Raw genomic sequence first — 9,663 nt, 5'->3', positions numbered from 1 at the left:
GTGTGCAGTGGTGGGATCTCAGTTTACTGCAATCTCCGTCTCCCAGGTTCAAGCGATTCTCCAGCCTCAGCCTCTAAAGCAGCTGGGATTACCACGCCCAGTTAATTTTTAAATTTTTAGTAGAGACAGGGTTTCACCATGTTGGTCAGGGTGGTCTTGAACGCCTGACCTCGTGATCCTCCAGCCTCGGACTCCCGAAGTGCTGGGATTACAGACGTGAGCCACTGTGCCCAGCCAACATCACATTTTCATCTGGAAATGGAAGCCATGCCTGAACTCCCAGACCAACTTCCCTGCCACAAGCTACTGTCTCCAAATGAGGTGAGGCCCTGGACAGACAGGGCCAGCTCCGTCTCTGGTCATTTTGTTCTGCAGAGCCCAGCCTGCCTTCTAGATCCTGAGGCTCCTCTTTCCTGCCGCCTCCTTTCTGCTGGCGCCTGCGTGGGAGGTTCTGGCTGCATGACAGGGGAGTCTGGCCTCAGAGCAAAGACTCGGAGGCATCCTTCCTCAACAAGCTTGGTAGCCCCACGGCGGGGGAGGCTGCAAATCCCCCACCTCGCCCACGGGAAACAGCTGGGTCCCAGGCACATCCTGTGGACTTAACCCTTTCCAGAACTGCGGACCTCTCCCTAGGGCTGAGGGCGGGGTGAGAGGGCTTCAGGTCGAAGCAGAGCTTTTGCTGCTCTTCTGTGTGGTGCTGGCAAGTGGCCCCACTATTGTTTATTGAGGGGACTTAAGCCTGCCTATCTTGCCAGTAGCCAGGAAGGGCTGGGACTGGTTAACCCTTGGTGTGGCTGGCAGGACCAGGGCAGGAAGGGTGTGGCCTGGGGTGCATGAGCCTCCTCTTTGGTCATTGCCAGCATCCAAAAGGCCTTTGTTAGGAACCAGACTACACCGGGCTTTGGGATGAAGGCTGGACCCACTGGAAATAACTGTACACCAGCCCCAGAGCGGGGCTGCTGAAATCCAGCTGTTTAGTGAGCTCCCTCCTCGATAGACTGTAAGTGTCCAGGGAGCAGGGACCTTGGTTATCTTTGGCAGATAACAAATTTTTTATGAATGACCCAAGTGATGCTGCGACTTTCCAGCTTTCCAAAATCATTTTTCTTCTCCTACCTCTTCTGACATGGGATCTCTTTGGGAATGTTGTAATAGTTTGAAGGGTGTGAAAATGCTTAGTAAAGTTAGGTCATTACACACCTAATAATAATAGAGATAATTATCATTATGGTCTCCAAGAAGCTGGAAGAAGATACTTTTATCTCCAGGTGGGTGGGAAGGCCATCCATTAGCACTGATGATTGTAATAAAATCTCTGCTGTGTGGCCTGGTAATAAATTTTCATGAGGTTTTCGTGAGCACGATCTTATTTGATCTTACTTGCCCCCTGGAGCAGAGATAATCCTTTCTCGCTTTGTGGATAAGGAAATTAAGAATTGGAGACGTTTAATATGTGACTTGCTCAAAATTGCAGATTGTGTAGTGTGGCAGCTGGGATAAGGGCTCAGGTCTGTGGGACCTGAAAACTGGCCCTGGCACAGCCGCAGGAGGACGCTGAGGGCATCTTGGAAGAAGTAGGGCCAACAGGAGGGAAACAGAGCAAAAATGGGCATATGGGGTCCACAGCAAAGGCTCGGGAGTTTTACTATTAAGTCCGTGGCCAGGCATGGTGGCTCACTCCTGTAATCCCAGCACTTTTGGAGGCCGAGGTGGGCAGATCACTTGAGGCTGGGAGTTTGAGAGCAGCCTGTCCAACTTGGAGAAACCCCCTCTCTACTAGCAGTACAGAAATTTGCCGAGCATGGTGGCAGGTGCCTGTAATCCCAACTACTCAGGAGGCTGAGGGACAAGAATTGCTTGAACTCCAGAGGCAGAGGTTACAGTGAGCCAAGATCGTGCCACTGCACTCCAGCCTGGGTGACAGAGGGAGACTCCATCTCAAAAAAATAAAATAAAAATAATAAAATAAAATAAATCCTTATCCTGAGTGATTTGGAATGGTAGCTGGGCAATACTAGCATTATGTTGAAAGTTAATTGTGGGCCAATACTGTTAGGTGCATTGCGGTGATTTAGTACAGCTCATATAATAAAGGCAGCAAAGGAACAAGGATGGGATGGGGGTTATCAAAATAGATGGGAACTGAGCTTTTTCAGGAGGGGCAAGGGCAGGAGGCAGGGTGTGGAGGCACTTTGATTAGCAATGGGACCCAGCAGGCTGGAAGGGTACAGAGCAAATCCTGGCACATGTCTGGCCATTGTGGGGTGGGAGGAAGGTATCAGCACCTACCGCTGTAGAAGATGGGCTGGAGTGTGAGCCTGGTCCCTCTGGCCTGGCCCTGATGAGCCATGATCTATCCCTCCCCGAGGCCACAACAGAAAGACAATAGTCCCAGCGAGCCTCCTTGGGACAGGACAGATCGTGCCAGGCAGCCCAGCAGGACAAGGGGCCCTTGTGCAGGCCTCAGCCTCAGATCCTGCTCCACCCTCCGTGTGTTGGGGGTGGTCGGAAGTTCAGATCCTGCGGAGGGCGGGAGGCTGAGAGTCTTTCTATAGGGCCGGTGCTGGGGCCAGGGTCACCCAGAGGTCTCCAGGGAGACAGGGGTAGGGCTGGGTGGCAAGTTTTGGGTTTCTGGAGTCTGGGGGATTCAGGAGATTGGCTGCTCTGGGTGGCTTCTGGTGGAGCTTGAGGAGTGGCCTTTTCTGAACAGAAAGGAACAGAAGTTTCCAGACCTTTCTCATTTGATCCTCACAACCCTGTGGGGTATAAATGCAAAAGATGATTACTCCCATTCTACAGATGAGAAAACAGAGGTTCAAACAGAAGGAAGGCTTTACCTGAGGCCACCCAGGGAGGAAGAGGAAGCGCCAGCATTCACAGCAGCTCTGGGAGTGGGGATGGAGCATGTGTGGTGAATCTACTCAAGAGGCCAGAAGGCCATCTGAAAGCGTGGGTGCCAGGGTCCTGTTTGCAGTGAAGGTCAGGGTCCTCTCATCACTCCACCTGTTCTGTCCCTTCCCACTGCCTCCCCACCCCCATGCCAGGGTCGGCCCCTGGGAGCCCAGGCCAAGCCTGCAACATTCCAGGGAAGGGAGGTGTGGCTCAGGCTGGAAGCCGGGTCAGGGGGCACGGCGGCCCAGCCAGACTGCCCAAATCTACTCAGTTTTTCCTTGAAATTCCACACACCCTGGGCGTTTGGCAGGAGCCTGGAATGCGCTTCATCTGAACAATTTGTCTTTCATGGTGCATTTGCATCAATTACCCCATTGTTGTTTTGCCTTTTCATGGACCACTCTGGCGCGCCCTGTGAGTGCTGGGAGCTGCCGGATATGGGGTGTGGGGAGGGTGGGGGCGCCCCCTGGTGGCCCAACCTGCACTCACCCACCCAGATGTCTGCCTGAGCTACGTAAGAAGTCAGATTCCATCTCTCAGGATGACTCATCCGACCCCAGCTCCCCAGTCCCCATCCTGTTCCCAGGGTCCCTGGGTGGAGTGGGAGAGAAAGATTATGAGAAGCAAGATAGCACAACACAGGCAGGTCAGGCACTCCATGAAAGGGAGGCTCCCTTTGTGACCAAAAAAACCATCCGTGGATCCAGGACTTGGGATCAGCCCCCACACTGCCCCCAACAACTGTGTAGCCTTAGGTGATTCAGCAACCTCTCTGGGCCTCAGGGTGTTATTTGTAAAATGAGAAGCAATAGTGTGAAATGGTGCTAAAATCCTGGGCGTGGTCCGACTACGGGGTTTGAATCCTGGCTCTCCCATTTGCTGGCTAGGTGCAAGATGTTTACCTTGAGCAGCCTGTTTCTTGTTCTGTAGAATTGTGAGAGCAACACAATTGGTCCCTGTTATTTGTGGCTTCCATATTTGCAAATGAGTGTACCTGCTAAATCGTATTGGTAACCCCCAAATCAGTACTCGAGGAGCTGTGATTGCTGGCAGCTGTACAGAATGTCAAAAAAATTTGAGTCAAATAAGCTGACACGTTGGCTTCTCACTTCAGTTCTCATCTGTAAGCAAGGGTCTTTTTCTTGGTCTGTTTAGTGCCATGGTATTTTTGCATATCCTTGTTTTTTGTTGGTGATTTTACGGTTCAAAATTGCCACCACGCATAGCGCTGAAGTGCTGTCTGGCGTTCCTTAGTGCAAGGAGGCTGTGATGTGCCTGATGGAGAAAATATGTGTCAGATAAGCTTTGTGCGGTTATGAGTTACAGTGCTGTTGGCTCTGAGTTCAATGTTAATGAACAACAACAAATATTAAATGTAACGCCTTTTATTTATTTATTTATTTATTTTATTTTATTTTATTTTTGAGACGGAGTTTCGCTCTTGTTACCCAGGCTGGAGTGCAATGGCGCGATCTCGGCTCACCGCAACCTCCGCCTCCTGGGTTCAGGCAATTCTCCTGCCTCAGCCTCCTGAGTAGCTGGGATTACAGGCACGCGCCACCATGCCCAGCTAATTTTTGTATTTTTAGTAGAGACGGGGTTTCACCGTGTTGACCAGGATGGTCTCGATCTCTTGACCTCGTGATCCACCCGCCTTGGCCTCCCAAAGTGCTGGGATTACAGGCTTGAGCCACCACGCCCGGCCTATTTTTTTTTTTTTTTTTGAGAGAGAGTCTCACTCTGGTCACCTAGGCTGGAGCGAGGTGGTGCCATCACTTCTCACTGCAGCCTTGACCTGTCAGGCTCAAGAGATCGTCCCACTTCAACCTCTTCAGTAGCTAGGACCACAAGTGCTCACCACCATGCCTGGCGGCATATATATATATAGCAGAGATGAGGTCTTTCTGTGTTGCCCAGGCTGGTCTTAAACTCCTGAGCTCAAGGGATCCTTCTGCCTCCCCTTGGCCTCTTGAAGTACCACCATGCCTCAGTGAGGTGTCTTTAAACAGAAACACATATCATACAAGGTTATAAATTTATTTCATTTATTTATTTATTTATTTTTATCTTATTTTATTTTTTTGAGACAGAGTCTCACTCTGCCGCCCAGGCTAGAATGCAGTGGCACGATCTTGGCTCACTGCAACCTTTGCCTCCCGGGTTCAACTGATTCTCGTGCCTTAGCCACCCAAGTAGCTGGGATTACAAGCATGTGCCATCATACCTGGGTAATTTTTGTATTTTTTAGTAGAGACAGGGTTTTGCTGTGTTGGCCAGGCTGGTCTCGAACTCCTGAACTTAAGTGATCTGCCTGCCTCGGCCTCCCAAAGTGCTGGGATTACAGGTGTGAGCCATGGTGCCCAGCTACAAACTGATTTTAAAAATTGATAAAAAAAACATTGTGACCACAGCTTGCAAGAACATAATTCTGTATTTCCGCTAGGAACAATTGGACAGTATTTGCTAATTCAGGGTTCCCAGAGACTTTATACAATATAACTTCCCAAATACCAAGAATCTACTGTACTTAGAGCTTTTCTCCAAGGCTTGAATATGTCAAGTGTGGCATTGTAGCAGTTGCAGTTTTTTTTTTTTTTTTGAGACGGAGTTTCGCTCTTGTTGCCCAGGCTAGAGTGCAATGGCGCGATCTCGGCTCACCGCAACCTCCGTCTCCTGGGTTCAGGCAATTCTCCTGCCTCAGCCTCCTGAGTAGCTGGGATTACAGGCACGCACCACCATGCCCAGCTAATTTTTTGTATTTTTAGTAGAGACGGGGTTTCACTATGTTGACCAGGATGGTCTTGATCTCTTGACCTCGTGACCCACCCGCCTCGGCCTCCCAAAGTGCTGGGATTACAGGCGTGAGCCACCGCGCCCGGCCAGCAGTTGCAGTTATTACTGTTCCTTGGTGCGTAAGCTCCTGTGTCTATTCTCCTGAAGCCCCTAAGCTTCATGTGGGGGCAGCTGCCTGAAGGCGGGATCCTACCATGACTAAAACATCACCAGCCTCGGCTTCGCTGCTCATGCCTGAAACTTCTACCATGAATACTTCATTCATTCAGTTTCATTAAAAAGCCAGCATTGCTCTTGATGACTCACAGGGCTCTCTTCATTGACATTACCTCATTTAGCTTTCACAACAATCTCGATGTTAGTGCCATTGTTTCCCATTTTATAGATGAGTCTGAAGTTCATAGAAGATAATCTGACCGAGGTCACCTGGTCTGTTGATAGCTGTATTACTGCATTCTCACACTGTTACAAAGAAATACCTGTGAGAAATATTCTCACACTGTTGTAAAGAAAAGAGGTTTGATTGGCCCATGGCTCCGCAGGGTGTGCAGGAAGCATGGCAGCGTCTGTTTCTGGGGAGGCCTCAGGGAGCTTTTACTCATGGCAGAAGTCAAAGCCAGAGCAGCATCCTACATGACAGGAGCAGGGGGAAGAAAGAGAGAGAGGAGGGTGCGACACATTTTTTTTTTTTTTTGAGACGGAGTCTCCCTCTGTCACCTAGGCTGGAGTGCAATGGCGTAGTCTCAGCTCACTGCAACCTCTGTCTCCTGGGTTCAATTCTCCTACCTCAGCCTCCCAAGTAGCTGGGACTATAGGTGCCCATAACCACATCTGGCTAATTTTTGTATTTTTAGTAGAGATGGGTTTTCATTATGTTGGCCAGGCTTGTCTCGAACTGCTGACCTTGTGATTCGCCTGCCTTGGCCTCCCAAAATGCTGGGATTACAGGTGTGAGCCACTGCGCCTGGCAGGTGCTGCACACTTTTGAACAACCAGATCTTGCAATAACTCACTCACTCACTATCACGAGGATAGCACCAAGGAGATGGTGCTAAACCATTCATGAGAAATCCACCCACGTGATCCAACCACCTCCCACCAGGTCCCACCTCCAACACTGAAGATTACAATTTAACATGAGATTTGGGCAGAGACACACATCCAAACCATATTAGTAGCACAGTCAGAAAGCTTCAAGCTCCAGTCTTTCTACCACCAGACTCTTTTCTGGTAAAATATAAATGGTCCGGGGGAGGTAAAAGCCAGGTCTTGTTATTTACACTTTAATGTGAATGAGTGCATTGAGATCCCCAAGGAAATTGACTGAGATCAGGTGGGCAATCAATATCTGATAAATACGCCTCTGCCTCTACCCTGGGCCAGGAATCACTGCGGCTTATCTGAATCACCCTGACTCCTCCTACCTCCCTTCCTGCCTACAGTCCCTGCCCCACTATCAACACAGTTACCTTTCTAAAACTCAGGTTTGATGATCTTGCATGCCCTAAAATGAATCAGAGGATGCCTTTGCCCGTAGAGTGGGTCCACATCACTTAGCCAGGATTCAAAGCCTTTTTGATGACGTGAGCCTTCCTCTCTTCCCTCCCTTCCCACCAGCTCCCTATGTTCTGGCCACAAAGGGAGGTTGCAGGGCCCTACAATGCCTCCACTTTTTTCCCTTCAGACTTTTGCTTGCATAGCTCCCTCTGCCTTTCTCTGCTATCTTAGTTAGCTGGGGCTGATAGAACAGAACACCACAGACCGGGTGGCTTAAACAACAATTTATTTCTCACAGTTCTGGAGTCTGGGAAACCCAAGCTCAAGGTGCCGGCAGATTCTTTGTCTGCTGCGGGGTCTCCCCCTTGTTTGCAGATGGCTGTCTTCTTCTTGTATCCTTACATAATCAAGAGAAAAATAATCTGTCTTATGTTTCTCCTCAAAAGGACACTAATTCCATTCATGAGGGCTCTACATTCATGACCTCATCACCTCCCAAAGGCCCCACCTCCTAAACACCATCACGTTGCAGGTGAGGATTTCAACATGTGAACTTTAGAGGGAGGCCGGGCCTGGGGCTCACGTCTGTAATCCCAGTACTTTGGGAGGCTGAGGCGGGTGGTTCACCTGAGGTGAGGACTGGCCTGGCCAATATGGTGAAACCCCATCTCTACTAAAAATACAAAACTTAGCTGGGAGTGGTGGTGGGCTCCTGTAATCCCAGCTACTCGGGAGGCTGAGGCAGGAGAATCGCTTGAACCCTGGAGGTGGAGGTTGCAGTGAGTCAAGATTACACCATTACATCCCAGCCTGGATGACAAGAGTAAAACTCTATCTCAAACAAAACACAACAAACAAACAAACAAACAAACTGTAGAGGGTCACAAACATTCAGTCCATGGCACACGCCTGTCCTCACACCCTCCTCAGGTCTGCCTGTTCAAATCCAGCCCATCCTCCTCGGAGCCTCCTCCATGCTGAGACCCAGCATCGTCTTGAGTCTGTCCCTTCTTGCCCTCCTGCCCCTTCCCCTCTCTCAGGCTTCAGAGGCCTGTACCAAGGTCACCCTCTGGACTCCCTGGCCCCAGACAAACACCAAGTCCTTTCCTGGCCCTGAGGGTCTCTGTGGCACTAAGCCCTGCCTGCCTCAGCCTATTCCTCCCCTCCCACAGGCTCTGGGCAGGGTTTGCAGGGGCAGAGCTGGGAGAGAGGCTTCCAGGAACAGGAAGCAGGAATGAGGTGGAGCTGGGAGAGCTGCTCCGTGTGAGATCCAGAGACGGAGAGAAGGCTGGCCATCATGAACGTAACTGCCTCTTTGACTTTTCTTTCAGAAGGGGAAAGGGACTTTAGCTAAGATTTAAATGGTTTTAAGTTGTTTTTGGTTTCCAGACATAATTTTGTGTGCATCCCTGACTCAGAGGAGCCCCAAGAGAGGCATGGGTGAGCGCGCTCCCCTATCCTCACCCCACCCCATCTGGCCCCCACATTCCTTGCATTTTAGCAAACACCCTTACCTTTTCCTTCCCTGAAACAGCCAAGGATTGGATGTGCTTAACCTCCTGATTCCATGCAAATTCCCAGCTTCTCTCTCCGTATCCCTCTCTTCCCTCCTGCCTCAGGGATTAGTTTCCTTTTCTGTAGAAGCCAGTCTGGCCACTGGTACTCTTTTCTTTTCTCCTTTCTCTTTCAATTTTTTTTTTATTATGGCAGATACGCTTAATCTAATTTACCATATTAACCATGTGTTTTTTTCTTTTTAAATTTAGTCTACGTAGAGACTGTCAAAAATTGCCAATGCCGACTATATTTCAAGTCATCATGGTGGGGTATTGGGAAAAGTTTTCAATTAGCAATAATTGAGCCTCAGATAAACCTCATTGGCTGCGATGCTCCGCTGCACAAAGCTCATATTAACCATGTTTAAGAGTAGACCTCGGTGGCGTTAACTACAGCCACACTGTTGTGCAACCGTCACCACCATCCATCCACAGAGCTCTCTTCATCTTGCAAAGTTGAAACTCTGTACCCATGAAACAATAACTCCCCACGCCCCTCCCCCAGGCCGGGCAACCACCATGCTACTTTCCGCCTTATGAGAGAGAGGACATGGGTTTCTCCGCTGAACAGCCATTATTTATACTCATTCCAAGGCTTCTAACAGGATGATACTATTTCCTCGTATTACCACCATTCCAATATTGTTCTGTTGTCCGCTAGTCGCCATCTCCACACATTCATCAATCACAAGATTCATAAAGGAATCAAATCCCCGCAATATTCCTTAGACATGTCTGCCACCATTTAATTTCAATGATAACTTCTTGTCCATAAATTTTTTCAACTCGGGAGGGTGAGTTTGCTCATGATGGCTACTCCACGGGCACACAGAGGCCTTGGAATGGAATGCACGGCCTACTCTACGCTCCCGCCTATTTTTACATATTTTAAAATCCAACCTCCTTGAAAAAGAAGCTCACTCTC

The 9,663-nt window shown here is 49.5% G+C and overlaps 1 non-coding gene and 1 pseudogene across 1 annotated transcript; both read right to left on the bottom strand.

Annotated features, from left to right (window-relative positions):
- Positions 1-8,948: 8,948 nt before the first annotated feature.
- LOC119467070 lies at positions 8,949-9,088 on the bottom strand. The gene has a single exon (XR_005195594.1). It is a non-coding gene; the product is annotated as a U4 spliceosomal RNA (small nuclear RNA).
- Positions 9,089-9,322: 234 nt separating this feature from the next.
- LOC108283215 lies at positions 9,323-9,605 on the bottom strand (annotated as a pseudogene).
- Between the last annotated feature and the right edge of the window lie 58 nt (positions 9,606-9,663).

The sequence above is a fragment of the Cebus imitator genome, unplaced genomic scaffold (assembly GCF_001604975.1).
Source record: "Cebus imitator isolate Cc_AM_T3 unplaced genomic scaffold, Cebus_imitator-1.0 Scaffold257, whole genome shotgun sequence".
NCBI lineage: Eukaryota > Metazoa > Chordata > Mammalia > Primates > Cebidae > Cebus > Cebus imitator.
This window is presented reverse-complemented; position numbering and strand designations above follow the sequence as displayed.